The 19640-nt window shown below is 35.7% G+C and overlaps 1 protein-coding gene across 28 annotated transcripts in view; it reads left to right on the forward strand.

The window, feature by feature from the left end:
• Window positions 1–19640, forward strand: part of Tenm3 (teneurin transmembrane protein 3) — a 2554979-nt gene that overhangs the window by 2281760 nt on the left and 253579 nt on the right. The window contains exon 1 of one of the 28 annotated variants that reach the window (XM_087217048.1): window positions 10329–11199. The exons of the other annotated variants lie outside the window; for them this stretch is intronic. The gene's annotated coding sequence lies outside the window, so the exon portion shown is untranslated. Of the gene's footprint in view, window positions 1–10328; window positions 11200–19640 lie in introns of those variants that run through there. 28 annotated transcript variants of the gene reach the window in all.

A 19640-nucleotide genomic window follows, 5' to 3' on the forward strand; every position in this document is an offset into this window, starting at 1 on the left:
CAGTGTAGTGTATAGTAAAATAGTCATACAGTAATATTGACAACCTTGACAGCTAATTGTGGCTCAGCTCTGTACTACCTTTCTGTACTTCCATTTCTGGTAATAAAACCCACCATTTGAAGATTTAATTTTATGTGTATGTGTATATGCATCACACACATCTGCTGGAATGGTGAGTAGCACACAATAAACACTCAAAAACAGTGTTGGCATTGGTATTGATGTTAATAATTGCAGTAATGGTTGTTTTATTATTGTCTTTCTCTGCTTAGATATGCCATTACTTTTCTTGAATTAATCGACTCTAATATCTACCCTACCATATTTTCAGCTAAATGGCTTTCAGTTTTTCAATTAAAATTTCAGTTGAACAGTATCAGAGGCATTTTAATAAAAAAAATTTACTGAGCTTGATTAGTTGATGAGAAGTAAATTGCTCATTTTTGATTATCACATTAACTCTTTCTGGCCATTGGGGTACCATTAAGCAAATTACCTCTTTTAGTACAGTACTCAGAATGTTACCCAAGTGACTGGAAAGAGTTAATAATACACCAACAGTCTGATGAGATTGATGTGATCCAATAGTGAGAAGCAGGTTCCTACCTTCTCACTATTGGATCCATCTCATTATATTAAATGTTTTCATTATAACTGCCATTTTCTTTTAAAAATGAAATATTAGATAGTTATTTATTTCTAATATACCTTATAAGCTTAATGAGAGGTATACTGAGTTCATCACAAGCCTTTTAAGGAGATTTGTGGCATTATTGCTCACTGTATAATACAGAAAATAATCTGATGAGGATAATAAATGCATCTTATGCGGTGCACATGAAGGGTATTATTTTTTGAGGGCACAAGTGATTCCCTGATTATGATCTGAGTACTAAGGAGTCATATTATTATGCCTCCCTAAGTACTTGAGCACTGAAGAGAATTATGTTTCATGGTATTGTAGCAGGTAAACTTTTGTATGGGCAGAAATCCTGCCTTTTTATAATCTACACAGTCTTCCTGTGGATGTGCTTTTACTGCTATGTCTAATATAGCTTTTAATTATTAAAGGTGACCCTTACTTTCTTATGACTAGGGGTCTGCAATCTATTCTTAAAATTACATCTCCAATTCAAATATTTTCCCAGGTAGCCTGGGAAAATCATTACCTCACTTGGGAAGAATACTTGACTCTTCAAGTACTGGTTTTTGCAACATAAAAGGTTGTCTTTTCATTGGTATGTTGTGGTCTTGTAATCTCTGAGACACTTGAAGTGTTTACTGTGCTGTCACTATACTGTTATGTGGAACAGTACATTAAGTGCTTTGAGTGATAGAAAACTAATGTCTGACTGTCTCCAGCAGTCATTCAACAGCCGCTTACCTACAGAACTCTATGTTCTCTACTCTGAAACACTGAATAAAAAACCCAAAGAACTTGAAATCTGCTTGAGGAGATGTCTAATGATAACATCATAGAATAAATCCATTGCATCTGTAGAAGTACAGTAACAGAAAGGAATATGCCCAGCTAGTTGGAGAGGTCAGAATCAATCACTGATTTTACAATAGTATATTTGTAGAGATGAGCAGCATCACAAGATAAGTATTTTTGCCTCCTATGTTGTGGAGCCTCTGGCATAATTATGGTATTTCCTTGTCCAAGTAAGCTCAAATTTGATGGATTTTTATTTTATAGCAATTTCTTTGCTATATTAACAGTCCAGATTGCTCTGGCATGGTAACTTGCTTCCTCATCCTTGAATAAATTCAATGCAGAAGTTCAGCCTTTTAGTTAATGTATCATGGAAAGATAGTGTGGAGTACAAAAGGATAACAACAGTGAAACTGTGAATTTGCCCTAGATTATTCACCTTACTTCAGGAAATCCTGTAGAAGGTTTCAAGTAGAATAGTTTTCACCTTGCCTGTGGAAAACAAATTCTTAGTGGGACTAGGCCCTTATTTTCAAACTCTATCCTTCATGTGCATATTTTGGTGAATTTTCATATTTGTCCTGAAATTTTTGTTTGTATTTCCATTTACAAAAATGTGGTTATTTTACTATTCTCATTGACTCTGTGGCAAAGGCTGAGTACTTCTTAGGCTAGAATTTGGACCGAGAACAGTCTTACTTCAACTATTTCTCAAGTGACTCTAATTTATGGTTGATATTTTATTGTGTTTCAGCAAATATTCTTCCAATATATAGGCCAAAAATTATACTTATAAATCGTTATATTTTAATAAAGTATAGTTATTGTAATGACACTTAATTCATAATGAATTATGTTATACATTATTATATATTAATAATAGTGTCTTTTTGATCTAATTATGAAAATTTAGTGGATACACATAGGAATATATGTGAAATGCTTGAATAGTGACTGATACACAATAACCACTGTACAAATATTTATTATTATTGTTATTATTCCCCTTTGTTTGCAGTACTATAGATTGAACCCAGGGTCTTAGCACTGAACTGTCTCCCCAGGGTCCCCTCACTTCTTTACTTTCTGAGACTGGCTCTAGCCAAGTCACTGAGTTGCCCATATTGGGCTCAAACTAGTGATTCTCCTCCTTCAGTTTCCCAGAGTTCTGGGATTACAGGTGTGTGCCACCCGGCTTGGCAATTATTGTCTTTTTATTTTTTTTAATAAAATAGCATGTTGATCTCACAACAATGAAGAATTCTGTCCAATATTTAGAAACTCCAAATGGAAACTGAGATAATGCCAGAAACAAATATGATGTATTTTAATTTACATTAGATTTGCGTAGGTTAACTATATTTTGTTTGTTGTTATTATTATTATTATTATTATTATTATTACTACTACTACAGTACCTTTTAGTTCTGTTTACAGCAAGCCTTCTGTGTAGATCAAGTTTACAACTTGTAATTATGTTGGGGCCACCTATTGTCACTGTCTATGGGAAAATTGGTTGAGGTTTGTAAGCCATTCTTATGAAATTAACATCCAAATAGCTTCTCAAGTCTTTCTTCTATTCGTGTGTCCTTGTTCTAATAGTAAGGCTGCAAGACCATTGAATAAAAATGTCACAACTAATGCCTCACTGGGCATCTGAGCAAAATAGCTGCAAATTTGCATGCCATGTTTTTTAGCTTCAGTGAAATTCCAATTCGAAATCTTGTAAGATTTCTTAGTGGCTGATGACAGCTCACAAGTGGGTCAGAGGATAAAGTTTTGATTGCCCTTTTTTTTTTCTTCTTGCCCTGAAGAAACCCTGACCTGCTTGGAAAAAAAAAAAAAAAAAAAAAGGCAGGAGAGGCTGCTGCTAGTCCTTAGGCCAGGTTCCCATGTTTCCTTGCTTTGATGACTTAGACACACTCAGTGCACACATAAACATGTTGTTATTTTAGGCTTCTTTTTCTTAGCATGGAGCCTATTTCTAATAGTTCTTGGTGAAAATTTCTACGATATCACTACTTCTTATCTAATATTCTTGAAAATTTCTGCTGTTGTTATCCTAGTATCAGAATGCTTAGGCATAATGCATATAACTATTAGATATTTTATTTGTTTGTCAGGTGTAATATCTTAAGTACTTTTACTGGATATCAAAAGACCTATTTTTCCACTTACTTATTTGCTTTTTATATATTCAGTGATCATTCATTAAAAGCCAGACAGTTGGCAAAGATGCCTAAATGGTAGGTACTTGAAAAGAGTATCAAGATGAATTAGAGGCATAAATACATGTGTGTTTCAGTGAAGAAGAAGTAAAGATTATAAGAAAGTACAATATGGATAAAGTGTTAGGACATTCTGACACATATATACCAAATATCTAGTTTCTAGACCTTTTCCTGCTTTATCTGTTGTTTTTTGGGTTTTTGTGGTGTTTTCTTAGTATCCTATGGACTTCTTACATAAATCATAATGTGCAAGTTATCATAAGTCAGTGGTGACTTCTTAAATTAGTATTCAAAAAAACTAACTTATATAGTTAGTTCATCAGGAACCAAAATCTCTAATTGCTAGATGTCTTAGTCACTTTCCTCATCACTGTGACAAACTACTTGATATCCACAATTTAAAAAGAGGTTTATTTTGGCTCACAGTTAGTAGAAGTTTCAGTCCATAGTCAGGTGTCTCCGAGGCAGGAGAGCAGAGCACATGGGTGTTGCAGAGAAGAGTTGCTGATGGTATGGCAGACAGAAAGCAGGGAGAAGAGAGTATGAAGGGTGGAACAGGAGAGAAGGATATATCCTCTCAGGACACATCAAAATGACCCACCTCTTCCAGCCAGGCTCTGCCTACCAACATCAACGTAATCCACTAATGAGTGTAGTGTCCCCATGATCCAGTCACCTCCCAGAAGCCCCACTGATAAGTGCTAGAGATAAAAATCTCTTTTCTGTCTAGTTCTATCTTCTAATGATACACTTTGAGGTCTTACCAGTTGTTTGAGCCAGTTACTTTATCTTTCTGTTTCATGGTCCATGACTCCCTAAACCAAATTCTCAACTTTAGTCAAGTATTTATTTACTATTCCTAACTCAGGCAATTTGCCTTCTCTGGTTTTGTTTTTTTGTTTGTTTGGTTGGGTTTTTTTGCCTCTGTGCTTACAAACCTTTTCCACTTGTATGGCGAATACCCTCCTTTCTTCTCATCACAGAAGACTTCATTGTTATTGTCATTTGTTTGTTTGCCTTAGTTCAAAACTTTCCTGTGACACTGTCCCTGCATGATCTCATTGACCCCAAAAGTTTACATTTTCCATATGTGTTTAATTGTATAGCTATGACTAGATATTTAATTTTGTTTTCAATGTCTGTAGATAAATTTGTGTGCCTGTCTATATAATGTTGTATAATTCCAGTATCTTCCAAAGCTTTCCAGAACAGAGTTCGGTGTTCTAAGAATATGTGTAAATGCAAACTAAAGCATATTTGTTTCTCCATAGACATTTGTTTGTCCAAACATTTGTTTGTCCATCTTTCTGTTCAGTGACTGTTCTTAGGGGAGTGCATTGTTTATAATCTTTTCAGTGATTTGTTTTTCATTAACTGAGACTTCTTAAACACTATCTATATGCTTTTGGCTGTGCTTTTTGAACAGGAGTAAAAATGCTGGTAGTGCCTGATACTTGAATGTTTAAATAGAGAAATTAATTGGTTCATTATACACTGTGAGACAGTATTTAAATTCACATTTCAGAAAGGTAGATGCACATCCCCTATTTAGCAGATGAGAGCAATGGACTGCAGCAAACAGAAAAACAGCTATTTTGCCAAAGTTTGATGAAACAATCTCCTTAAAAATTATTTAAAGAATCCCTAGAGCCACAAGGCATTTTGTTAAATGCTGAGAATACAAAAGTAAGCATGTCCAGTGAGGTCCCATACCTTAGGGAGTTTATAATGGAGCAAGGCACATTAATGAAATGATCACAGGAATAAACAAGAGGTCACCACTGATACAGGGTTCACTCAAGTAACTTTTTAAAGCTGAGATTTGAAGGATGATTGGAACATAACTGGGGACAGAGAAAGAGGAAAAAAGAAAATACAATGAAAGGGTTGAACATATACAAAGTAGCAAGAGAAAGGAAAACATATTTGAGGAATTTGAAGATGATTGTTACTGTAGCACACATAACAAAGGAACAAAATGAAAAGATAAGCTATATTTAAGGATTTGGTTGTCAGGCCAAAAGGCAATAAAAATTGCTGAAGGTTAGAAAAATGTTATGGTTTATATGTAGAGGTCTATCCCAAGCCTCATGTACTTATAGGAGGGGCTTTTGGGAGGTGATTGGATGCTGTTGCAGGAGGTGGTTCACTGAAGGAGAGGCCTGAAAGGATATAGCTCCCTCCTTCCTTCACATATTCTGCTTCCTGTCCACCATCCCTTTGGCATCTTCTCTCCCATGCTCCTGTTCTGTGCCATATTACCTTGGAGCCAGCCAACTGATGGACTGGCCCTAAACTTTTACAAACTGTGCCAAAATAAACCTCCCCTCCTTTAAGTTGTGGGTGTCAGGTATTGTGTCTCAGCAATGAGAAAGTGACTAAGACAAAAGATGTTACCAGATTGGTATTTTGAAATTATTGCTTTGATTATAGTATATAACAAATCTGAGATTGCAAGGAAGCAGTAGTGAAGTTAAAGACAGTAATAGGTGGATTTTGGAAGATATTGATGGGAAGATACCAATATAGATTAAATATAAGATTGAGGGGAAAAGAGGTTTCCAAAATGACACCTACAGTGCCCCCCCCACCAGCACACAGGAGGTGAGCCACTCCCAGCACACAAGAGGAGGCATCTGGGCTGCTGTACCACCCTGCCACCAGCACACAGGAGGTGAGCCTCATGGGTGCCAGCAGCAAACCACCGCCCGCCCCCATTTGAAATGAGAAGACACATAAACAAGTCTCAAAACCAGACTTCCATATCACCTACAGCAACCCCAAAGGGAAACAAGATGGAACACTGATACTCAACCACCTGGACTCCCTGAACTGGCAACAAAAGAGGATCTGGAAAAAATGAAATCAGAAATAATTTCTCAAGTAACAGCAGAGATTGTGCTTATAGTGCAAGACATGATTAATAAATCTAGACAGGAGCTCAGGAACACGATGAAATCCCAACATCGGAAACAAATGGAATCCATAAAACAGATGCAAACAGATTTCCAGAAGATTAAAAACTCCACTGAAAGTCTACACAGCAGAATGAGCCAATGTGAGGCCAGAATTTCAGATATAGAAAATAAGATTGTAATTAGTGACCAGGAAAAGAAAAATTGCTTTAAAATTGTAAGGGACCATGACAAATCAATCTAGCAGCTGCTAGATGATGCAAAGAAGAATAACATAAGACTGATTGGAGTCAGTGAAGAAACAAGAGAGAGTGCAGATGACATAAAAAAAACTGTTCACAGAAGTGATGGTAGAAAACTTCCCAAGCAGGAGAAAAGAACTTGACATACAGATACGTGAGGCATATAGGAGTCCAACTAGCTTTGATCAAAAAAATCTACACATAGACATATAATTGTTAAGATTCAAGAAACCCAACATAAGAACAAAGTTCTACAAACAGTTAGAGAAAAGAAACAAATCACATACAAAGGAAAGCCCATAAGAATCACAGCCGACTTCTCAATGCAAACCCTCAAGTCAAGAAGAGCTTGGAGAGATGTATTCCAAGCCCTAAAAGAAAACACCCTCCAACCCAGATTGATGTATCCTGAAAAAACTATCTTTCAAAATTGATGGAGAAATAAGATACTTTCATGACAAAGAACACCTGAGGAACTTCATGAATATCAAACCAGCACTCCAAAAAATTTTAGAAAATATCCTAGGAAAAGACAATGAGGATCACAACCCCAGGAAGCCCAGCAGAATGAATCTGTTGGGCGCAACAAGAAATTAAAAGCAAAGGGAGAGAATACAACGATCAGAAAAAGTCATGACAATGATAAATCAATATGTATGAGTTATAACCATCAATGTTAATGGTCTCAATTCACCCATCAAAAGAAATAGACTGGCAGAATGGGTCAAGAAGCAAGATCCAACTATATTCAAGAAACACATTTAATTCAAAAAGAAACTCATAGACTGAAAGTTAAAGGGTGGAAAACAATACTACATGCGACAAGAACGAAAAAAAGCAGGAGTAGCTATCCTCTTTGCAGATCAAGTGGATTTCAAACGAAAATCTGAAACACTCTGGTCCCAAGAATTTCAGATAAGGGATACTCAACTCAATAGATATGTATGTACATATCTATTGTGAACATGTATTTTCATTCCTCTCAAGTAAAAAATTAAGAACAGGACTGTTGGTTCTTAACAGTAATGCAAGAAATTTCTATATTGTTTTCCAAAATGGTTTTATCATTTTACATGCACGTTAGCAGTATTAGAAAGTTCTAACTGGTTCACACCTAAACTGACATTTGTTCTTTTAAAACTTTTAACTTCATCCCCCTAATGAGTGTATAATTCAATCTTGTTATTGTACTGATTAGTATTATTTTGATTCTAGTGTTGCACATCTTTTCTTTGCTGTACTGGCTATTTATCATCTTCTTGTGTCTACTTTTTAATTGGGTTGTCTGTTAATGAGCTGTAAGAGTTCTTTATATATTCTGGTCATAGGTTAATATGCATTATAAATATCGTCTGTTTAAGGGCTACTTTTCATTTTCTTAATGATGTCATTTAAAGTTCTAAATTTTGATGGAATCTCATTTATCAGTTTTTTTTTCTTTTATACATCATGTTTTTTATATCCTAGGAAATTCTTGCCTACCCTAAATTCATAAACATTTTCCCTTCTAATTTCTTCTTAAAGTTTTATAGTTTTAGTCTTTCATATTTAGGTTCATAGATCCTTTCCAGTTATTTATATGTATGGAAATAAAGGGTTGAGGTTAATTTTTTATATACGGATACCAGGTGTTCTAGTGCCATTTGCTGAAAACACTATCTTTCCTTGTGCTCTTGAATTGAGTTTATATTCTATAAAATGTTAATGTTAAATAATCTTTCAAAACTCAGTGGACCATACATGTGTGGTTCTCTTTCTAGATTCTATTTTATTCCAATGATCTATATGTCTTTCCTTACACCAACACTGCCTTGATTACTGTAGCATTAGAGGAAGTCTTAAAATTAGGTAATGTCTTCCAGCACTGTTTTTTTTTTTCTTTTCCTTTTTACTTTTCTAGGTCCTTTGTACTCCTACATAACTTCTAAATTTCAATATCCAATTCTTCATTTATAGCAAGTATACATAGACCTGAATTTTTATAGGTACCTTGTGTTTTCTAATCCTGCTAAATTCAAATACAAGTTCTAGGGGCTCCTAGAGATTTCTTAGTATTTTCTCTGATCATTTCATTTACATATAAAGATTTTACCTCTACATTGCCAATCCTATGCTATTTGTTTATTTTTATTGCCAGACTATTTTGGTTCGGACCTATGTTTCAAAGTTTAATGGACAGATGGAAGAGTAGGCATATCTGCCCATGTTCCCCACCTTAGGGAGAAAGCACTGTATCTTCTCCATTCATATAAGGCATTTTTGCTGGAAGTATGGAGTACATGTGTTTGATCTGTTGAGAAGGTTCTGTTCTACTTCTAGTCTCCTGATAGCTTTTACCATGAACAGCTGTAGAATATGACCCAATACTTTTGCTCCAACTAGTGACAGGATCATATGGATTTTTCCTTTCCTCTGTTAAAATGATGACTTTTGGGGGTGGATCTTCCAATGCTCAACCAACACTGCCATCCCTATAATAAAACCACTTTCTACATACTGCCAGATCTGACTTCTAATAGTTTGTTTTGTTAAACAAATTTCTATCTATTTTCATACTTTCTTCTTCTATTATCTTTATCCAGTTTTAGGATTAGCACAATGTTGATTTCCTAAAATGAGGGGAGAAGTGTTCCTTCTTTTTTCTGCTTTAATTGTTTGATATAATTTATCAGTTAAAATGTATATGAGCCTGCTGTTGTCATATAGGTAGGTTTTCAAGCTAGGACTATACTTTCTTTAATAGGTGCTATTCAAATTTTATATTTCCTCCAGAGTTAGTTTCATTAATTTGTCTTCCAAGGTACTTCTTAGAAGTTGTCAAATTTATTCCAAAAAAGATTTTTGTAATATGCTTTCTATATCCTTTTAAATTCTGTAAAATCTGTGGTAATGTCTTCTAGATCTTGATATTATAATTTTTAAAATGTATAATTGATATTGTGTAATATGAAGAAAAGGTCTAAAGGAGCAGGGGAATTGGGAGGTGTAAGGGAAAGGAAAGAAGGGAAAAGAAAAAATATAAGAAAAGAAAAAAATGGAAACAAAGTCTTTGCAAATAGGGAAGGGTGGAGGGGGTGAAGGGAGGGCAGGGGAAGGAAAAAAAAATAAGAACCAAGATACTCATGTAATGGTACAAGATCCCAATGATGAACTGTATTTTATACCTAAAATGTACCAATAAACTTAATGGGGGGAAAAATGACACCTACACATATGATTTGCATGAAAGGATGGATAATAGTGCCATTTTCTGAAATGGAATACACAAAAAAAGAGCAAGATATGAGGATTAGAGTTATGAATTTTGTTTTGAACATACTGCATTTGAGACATTTTATATCAACCAAGGGTGATACAAAGTAAGCAGTTAGATATATGACTGAGTATCTAAAGGGAAATGTCATGGTTATGGATATAAATTTTAAAGTGATCATTATGTAGATCACATTGAAGCTGTATAGATGATACTCTTTTTTTTTTTGGTACCGGGAATCGAACTCGGACCTTGCGCTGGCGAGGCAGGCGGTGGAACCACTGAGCTAAATCCCAGGCCCTAGATGATATTCTTAACAAAAAAGCATAAGGAGAATATAGCCCAAAGAACTATATTTTAATGGCTAAGTGTGTTACATAGGACAGAAGAAAAGAGCATTTCAAGGACATAATCAGTGGTATAGCTAACAAGATGTTAAGAAAGATGAGAAATGTAAAAAAAAAAAATGTCTGCTGGGTTTATTTACAGGAGACCACTGGTAATCTTAACAATTATTTGCCTAAAGGGTTAGCCAGGTTGGGACCAATTAAGGAGTGGCAGATGTGCAAATGGAGATAGTGAAAATAGGTGACTCTTTCAAGAAGTTTGTGGATGAGGAAGAGAGGAATAATATGGGAGCTACATGTGGTCCATGAAATAATTTAAATTTTTTAAAGATTATACTGAATTGAACAGGGGATTTTTTATTTTTTTGTTTGTTTGTTTGTTTGTCAGAACCTGGGATGGAACTCAGGACTTTGTGCTTGCTAGGCAGGCGTGATGCCACTGAGCTAAATCCCTGGCCCTTGAATTGAACAGTTTTCAGTGCTACTCACAAGAGGTAGAGAGGAAGATATTGGATATGTAAACCAAGTTTGTGATCGTCAACAACAGTTAATATCATTCAAATGATACTAAATCTTCATATAGCGTAACATTTCTCTATAAGCCCAATTCCTAACTAAATGCATATATTCATTCAGTAAAGAAATATTGGCTGAGCATGGTGGCACACACTTGTAATCCCAGTACTCGGGAGGCTGTGACGGATCACCTTGACTTCAAGTCCAGCCTGGGCTACATAGCAAGACCCTGTCTCAAAAAAACAAACAAAAAAGAAATAGTGAGTACCTTCTCTGTGTCATGTATCGCTCCTAGGTCCTGGGAATATAATTACAAAGGTTTGCTGAGGTGGAAAGGTTTGGTGTGGGTGAAATTGGGTTTGAGGTAAAATCAAGAATTTTTGTTTTGGCTATGGTAAGTTGGAGATATCCATGAGGAAGGGGGCTCAGTCTCTTTATTTGCTATATACCCAGGCACTGTGTACCTGTCCAGTTTTAAACATTCTCACAGTATTAGTGAGGCAAATTCTAGTCTTAATTCCATTTTGCAGATGCAAAAAATGAAAACTTAGAGATTTTAAATAACTTGTTCCAATTCAAAGAGTTGATAAATGGTACCCAAGAATTTAACTCAGGAAGCCCAATTTTACAACCCAAATTCTTAACCTGTACTTTGGACTCCAAACGGCATGATGTTTTTGCAACACTGAGGAATGTCTAACCTGACTTAACATGTCAGGTTAGGGTTGGAGGACTCTATTAAGCAGTATTATGTGCTAGCTGTCATATGAGTTACCAGTTTTGGATTTTATTCTAAAAGCTACAAAGAATCAATCTCTCTCTCTCTCTCTCTCTCTCTCTCTCTCTCTGTCTTTCTATCTATCTCCTTCCCTCCCTCTCTCATTTATGTGTGTAGAAAAAATACTTTTGGACTGCCTTCATCTCCTTAATCTCCAAATAGAATATTGTCATTTGTGCACACAAGCATCTCTAAAAGACAAAATCATCCAACAATATATATAATTTATTTTAGAGATTGTAGAACAGTATAAATATTTTCAATCATGCAGTTGGACAAGGGAAAAAAATTAAGACAAGAAGTAACTTTTATGGGACCCAAGCTATTTTTCAGGAATGTTATTAGTGGTTTAACATACATTGTGTTATATGTCATAAATAATAAATTCTATTTTCCTACCAGAAAACACTTTTGTTAATTTGGTGTATGATATGATGCTAAAAGTCCACAAGCTCATGCTCAGAGAAATTTTGTTTTAAGTAACATTTGATAAGCCAGCATTACTAGAAATAGTAATAGCCACCACAAATAGTAATGTTAATTTATTCACTGTGTAGTATGAGACTTTGATGTTGAAGCCACAAATAGGTCCCATATTTTATAACAGACTCATCCCCCCTTAAAAAAATCAGCACTTGTGATGTGCCTCACATCATCCTAAGATCTGTTTTGTTAGTGTTTTATTATAAAGTCATATTCATTGGAAGTTTATCTTTGGAAATTCTTTGAGGTGTGGATGTAGATGAATTCTGTAACAGAGGATTGTCCTTTGTTTCTGCCAGGTGCCTGAGGCACAGTTTAGTCAGGACTCTTTAATGCCACAGTTTGAGGTTTTAAGACACAGGTAATGTAAATCTGATGGGCAGACCCATTGGATGGCTACCTTCTGGTAATAAATTCTCGAAGGAGATGGTTTTCATTGAACAGCTAGAATGAGGTCAAGTCAGGCAAGTTTCTCTGTGTCACTTTTTGGGGTAGGTTTGTTACAGTGTCCCGGTATTGAAAGTGTAGTTCTCTGGAAGCTTCACATTCTGGAATTATTTCTTACTAAACTTTTTGCTTTCAGAGGGACAAGCTGCGGGCTCTATCTTCATTCTTAGAGTTCTTTGTGCTCTTAAAAATGATGAAGCTCAGTTCATATTCTCCTTTCACCTACGTTTTGGCCTAATATTAGTATTCCTTACTTTCCTACAAACTCAATGTTATAAGTTAAAAATTACTAAAATTTTTATTTTGTATTTAATTTTAATAAGAGAGTTGTACAGATACCGAGTCTGCTATTTTACTACAAATGAAATTACTAACTTTTCACTATGCATTAAGCTATTTAATTCTCATGACAACTCGTGTCTAGCAGATGTAAAGAAGACAAGGCCTGAAGAGGTTTGTGTATCATCTAAGGTAATAGAGCCAGTAAGAATTTGAAAGAATTCCTTCCCAGGCATTCTAACTTTAGAAACTATACCATAGCCTGGCTTGTTGGCACATGCCTGTAATCCCAGCACTCAGAAGACTGAGGCAGCAAGATTGCTAGGAGTTCAAGGGCAGCTTGCAGTACATAGTAAGGTTCAAGGTCAGCCTGATAGCGAGTCCTGGTCTCAAAAAACCAAGGGGGGGGGAGAGACAGAGACAGAGACAGAGACAGAGACAGTACTAAATACCAAACGTCTGTGACATAACAATGGAATCTTAAATGAATCTACCTTGTGAATGATCTATTATATGCCTACTAGAAGGAACAAACACACCTCTAGTATTGGACGGATAGATGTATGGATGAATGGAAGGAAGAAAGGAAAATGCCTCAACATACAGCACAGGAGAAGCAATAGCCATACAAACTGTAACCTTTGGTTCAAATAGCAAAACATTATTTATCTGAATAAATTCAAAAAGAGGAAAAGAACCAGGAAATGTTTTATATCCAGGGTTTATAGAATTATTCTGTTGCATCAGGTAGGGTCAGTGCTTCTATATGGGGGTTGTATGTGTATTGAGAAATTTAGTTTTACTTCTCCATAGTCAGTATATATTAATTTTATGAGTGAAGCACGAGGATACCTGCATTCTACCTCTAGTAACTTCTAATCTTAGGCATATTACCAAAGACCCCCTAGGTCTCTGTTCCCTCATTTTTGAAAACAAAAGACATTTATGAATCTCATATTTTTCCTTTCCAAAATTTAAAAAGTTGAGATACATAGAACTTATGATATATATCGTGTATATACATGCTTTTCTAATAGTACTTTATTTGTAAGAAGGATAATATTCTGATATATGTATATATATCAGCTACTCTTTCAAGTTATTTTTACACACTGTCATTATAAGATAGTAGGGAATCTAAATTTTCCTCTTTATTAAGGCCTATCTTATTTTTAAGGACACAATAATTGTCAGATAATTTAATAGGCAATGTAAACCTTCTGACTTAAATAAGGAAAGAGGTTACCTTTTATCTCTTATATAAGTGAACATCATGCAGTGCCTTTTGCTTCTGAAACTGAGGATCTTGTAAAAAACTAAAAGGGAAAGGTACTGTGTTGTCACTTTTACTCTGAATGTTCCTTGAAACTTTACTTAAGTGAATTAATGAGATCAGATTCCAATTTATGGTTTAGTAAGTAGATTTTATACCTAATAAAAATATTATATTCTGAAAGATATATACATGTTATTCTATAATTGATCATGCAAAAAAGGAGAGCAACACCTTGCATCCATTTGGAATCCTGTCCTACCCTATTCTGGTTTTGTTCACCCATCCTATTTCTACTTAACTTCCAAGTTCCAGCTCAATTTTTGTGCCACATGTTTTCAGGTCCCTCCAACACAGCATTGTGCATTTTAAAATAGACAACCACCTAGTTTTCTCAATTCTATTCTCTCATTTTTCTGTCTGGTTTCCCTTTCTCCCTTCCACTCCACTAGCAAGTAAAAATCTTGTCACCCATCTTCTCCCCTCCTCATGTTTAGAGAAATTCAGAGGTTAATGTCAAGAAGACATCCTTCCAAGGGTAGACCCTATAGACTAGTTTGACAAACTATGAGTTTGTGAAAATAAGGGACTAAGAGTCAGATATATTCCTTTAGTTAAAAACAGTGTCTTTCACTTAATATATAATTAGTTCTTACCTAGGTGAATTTGAGAAAAATCTCTAAATGCTTCTTGGCCTCGATTTCCTTACCTAATAAGAGTTAGGGTGGATGAGGAGCTATCAACCAGCATATAAGAATTTTAACAGTATATACAGAAATCTTACATTCTAGATCTCTTTTAATTAAATTCCTCTCAGTGATTTTACTAGACATCTCTGAGGAAATAAAAAGTAAGGGAAGTTGCTGTTCCTCCTGTATAAATCATGATCTTTAGTCAAGATGAATTCTAAGATGGCACTCAATTCTGTAATCACAGAGCTATCATATGGTTAAAATTAAGTTGAGAAAATCAGAGTTAAGAGAGAGCAAAAAATTTATTGATTTATTTGATGGGGCTGTGGTTTTCCTGGTAATACTTTTTTTGGTTTCATTAACAGAGGCCGAAGGTATACCTCAGTTGGTAGAATGCCTGCCCAGGATGCACAAGGCCCTGGGTTCCCTTCCCATCACCACAAAAAAAATTCATTAATACATACATCTGTTTGAGTAGATGATTTATCAGCATTAGCACTTTCACAGAATATCTCAAATCAGCCTCTGAGGTCCAAGCCACTTCCTGTCATCTCTTCCCTTGACCAATACAGTTCCCTCTTGGCTTCATTTCTAACAGTCAGAATATTTTTTAAAATCAAAAGCCAATTCTCTTTTATTTGGCTCAAAATCTCCCAGAAACAACAAGATCTTGTATAACCTGGCCTTTGTTTCCCTTTCCAGTCTTGTCTTATTCTGCCTTCACCCATGCCCTTTGGTCTTCTCTTGGTTTTAAAATGTCCCCAGGTCACCCTTCTCAGTGGTGTTAGTCAGCTCCTCTTCCTGGCCTCCTTGTTTGTTATGGCAATGTGTTTCTCTTTGTTTTTAGAAGTCAGCTTAACATTAATTTTAAATATAAATATGAATATTGATATCAACTCTAGAGAAATCTTCCTTCACACCCTAAATAAAGACTACCATTTTTTTAATTAAATTCTTTTATTGGTACATTGTAGGTATACAACACAATTACATTTCTCATTGGGAATTGTACCTTTACATAATGCATCTTGGTTCTTATTTTTTCCCCATTCCTAGCCCTCCCTTCACCCCTCCACCCTTCCCTATTTACAAAGACTTTATTTCCATTTTTTCCATTTCTCATCATTTTTCCTTTCCCTTCTTTCCTTTCCCCTGCCTCTCCCACTACCCCTACCACTTTGAACCTTTTCTTCCTATTTTACGTTATGAATTATTCATTCTAATCATTGGTATATTTTAGGTATACTATATAATAACATTCATCATTGGAAATTTGCACCTTTACATAGTCTCTCTTGGTTCTTATTTTTCACCCTTGCCCAGCCCTCCCTTCAACTCCTCCATTCCTCCCTATTTACAAAGATTTTGTTCCTATTTTTCCATTTTCCCTTCTATCCTTTCCCCTAGGCCTCCCACTTCCTTCCCCTTTGCCCCTTTTCTTCCTATTTCACATTGACTATTATATATTTTAGTCCTTATTTACACTTTCAGTTTCTCACACCAGAGAAACTGTTTTGTATTTCCACATGTGTGTCCTATTTATTTCACTTGAGTATCACCTCAATGTGCATCCACTTAGCTATAAATGTCTCTAATTTCTCATTTTTTATAGCTGAGTAGTACTCCGTTTTATTTTTAAAAAGCACATTTTCTTTATCCAGACTCCAGTTGATGGGGATTTGGGCTGTTTCCAAGTTTTAGCTATTACAAACTGTGCTGCTATGAACATGGGCACACATGTATCACTGTGGTATGATTCTTTTAATTCTTTGGGGAAGATCCCCAGCAGTGGAATAGCGGGTCAAATGGGACTTCCAGTCCTAGTTCTTTGAGGTATCTCCATACTGATTTCCACAGTGCTTGCACCAGTCTACACTCCCACCAGCAGTGGAGCAGGGTTCCTCTTTCCCCACAGCCCCACCAGCATTTGTTATTGGTTGATTTCATGATGGCAGCCATTCTTTCTGGAGTGAAGTGGAATCTCAGCGTTATTTTCATTTGCATCTCTCGAATGACCAGTGATGTTGAACATTTTTTCATGTATTTATTTGCTATTTCTACTTCTTTGTGTGAGAAATGTCTGTTCATTTCAGATGCCCATTTTCAGATTGGGTCTTTAAATTTGGGAGGTCTGATCTTTTTAATTTCTGTATAGATTCAAGATAGTAGAGCTTTGTCTGAGGAAGAGCAGGTGAAGATTGTTTCCCACATTGTGGGTTGTCTCTTCACACTGCTGGTGGTTTCTCTTACTGTGCAGAAGCCTTTTAATAAGAAGAGATCCCACTTTTTGATTGTTTGTCCTAGTTCATGGGCAACTGAGGTTTTGTTCATAAAATCTTTTCCTACACTGATGTCTTCAAGGGTTCTACCTAACCTCTGTTCCAACTGCTTCAGAGTTTCTATTTTAATATATAGATCTTTAATCCATTTTGATTTTAGTTTAGTGCATGGTGAGAGATACAGGTCTAGTTTGAATCTTTGGCAAGTTGAAGCCCAATTTTCCCAGCACCATTTATTAAAGAGGCTATCTTTCCTCCAGGGAGGGTGTTTGGATCCTTTATCAAAGAGGAGATGGCTGAGTGTGTCTGGCTTTGTTTCTGCATCTTCTAATCTGTTCCACTGGTCCTCAGGTCTGTTTCTTTGCCAGTACCATGCTGTTTTGATCACAGTAGCTTTGTAGTAGTGTTGCAGGTTGGGGATTGTGATACCCCCTGCCATGTCTCTGTTACCTAGAATTGCTTTTGCTATTCTAGGTCTCTTCTTGTTCCAAATGAATTTTTGGATGGTTTTCTCAAGATCTATGAAGTATGCTGCTGGGATCTCAATTGGAATTGCATTAAATCTATATAGCAGTTTTGGAAGTATGGCCATTTTCACTATATTAATCCTTCCTACCCAGGAGCAGGGGATGTCTGTCCATTTTCTGATATCATCTTCAATCTCTCTTTTCAGAGTGCCATAGTTTTCAGAGAAGAGGTCTTTGATTTCTTTCATTAGGATGATTCCTAGGTATTTCAGTTTTTTGGATGCTATTGTGAAAGGAATTATTTGCCCTATTTCTCTCTCAGTGAGTCTGTCATTGGTGTAGAGGAAAGCTATTGATTTTTGTGTGTTGAAATTGTAACCAGCTACTTGACTGAATTTGGTTATAAAGTCTAGAAGACTTTTGGTGGAGTTCTTGGGGTCTTCTATATAGAGTATAATGTCATCTGCAAATAATGACAATTTGACTTCTTCATTACCTATCTTTATTCCTTTTCTTTCTTTCTCTTGTCTAATTGCCATGGATAATGTTTCCAGAACTATATTGAACAAGGGTGGTGATAGTGGACATCCTTGTCTTGTTCCTGATTTTAGTGTGAAGGATTTCAGCTTTTGACCATTTAGTATGATATTGGCTGTTGGTTTTTCATAGATGGCTTCTATCAGTTTGAGGTAGAGACCATCTATTCCAATTTTTTGTAGGGTTTCTATCATAAATGCATGTTGGATTTTGTCAAATGCTTTTTCTGCATCTATGGAGATAATCATATGGTTTTTGTCCTTGGCTCTATTGAAATAGTGTATTACATTGATTTGCATGTATTGAACCATCCCCACATCCCTGGGATGAATCCCACTTGATCAGGGTGTATGATCTTCTTGATAATATTCTGCATTCTGTTTGCCATTATCTTATTAACAATTTTTGCATCTATATTCATTAGTGAGATTGGCCTATAGTTCTCTTTTTCAGTTGGGTCTTTGTCTGCTTTGGGGATCAAGGTGATGCTTGCTTCCAGAAATGAATTTGGGAGTATTGCTTCCCTTTCAATTTCATTGAAGAGTTTAAACAGTAGTGGCAGCAGTTCCTCTCTAAATGTCTTGTAGAATTCAGCAGTGAAGCCATCAGGGCCCGGGCTTTTCTTAGTTGATAAGTTTTTAATTATATTTTCAATTTCATTGGTTGATATTGGGTTGTTCAGAATTTTTAGGTCTTCTTCATTCAACTTTGGTAATTCATATGTATCTAGGAATCTGTCCATTTCTTCTGTGTTGTCCATCTTATTGGCGTATAGGTTCTGGAAGTTGGTATTGATGATCCTCTGGATTTCTGCTGGGTTTGTTGTAATTTCACCCTTTTCATTCCTAATTGCATGGATTTGGGCCTTGTCTTTCATTTTTCTGATAAGGTTGGCTAAGGGTTTGTCAATTTTGTTGATTCTTTCAAAGAACCAACTCTTGGCTTCATTGATTTTTTGTATCATTCTCTTAGTCTCCATTGCATTGATTTCTCCTCTGATCTTTATAATTTCCTCCCTTGTATGAGCTCTGGGATTGTCCTGTTCTTCTTTTTCTAGAAGCTTGAGGTGCAGCATCAGGTTGTTTAATTGGGCTCATTCTGTTTTCCTAATATGCATATTCACTGCTATGACTTTCCCTCGTAAGACTGCTTTCATTGTGTCCCATAGTTTCCAATATGTTGTATTGTCATTGTCATTTAATTGAAGGAACTGTCTGATTTCTTCTTTAATTTCCTCTGTGACCCATTGGTTATTCAGAAGTGTGTTGTTCAATTTCCACTTGTTTATGAAATTTTTTGAGTTTCTTTTGCTATGGATCTCCAATTTCATCGCACTATGGCCTGATAATATACAGGAGAGAACTTCAATTCCTATGCACTTACTTAAACATGTTCTCTGTGTGAGTATGTGGTCTATTTTGGTGAATGATCCATGTGCAGCTGAGAAGAATGTGTATTCTGATTTT

This window comes from Heterocephalus glaber, unplaced genomic scaffold (genome assembly GCF_053883595.1).
Source record: "Heterocephalus glaber isolate CG9 unplaced genomic scaffold, H.glaber_assembly_v1.0 deba00001461, whole genome shotgun sequence".
Taxonomy (NCBI): Eukaryota; Metazoa; Chordata; class Mammalia; order Rodentia; family Bathyergidae; genus Heterocephalus; species Heterocephalus glaber.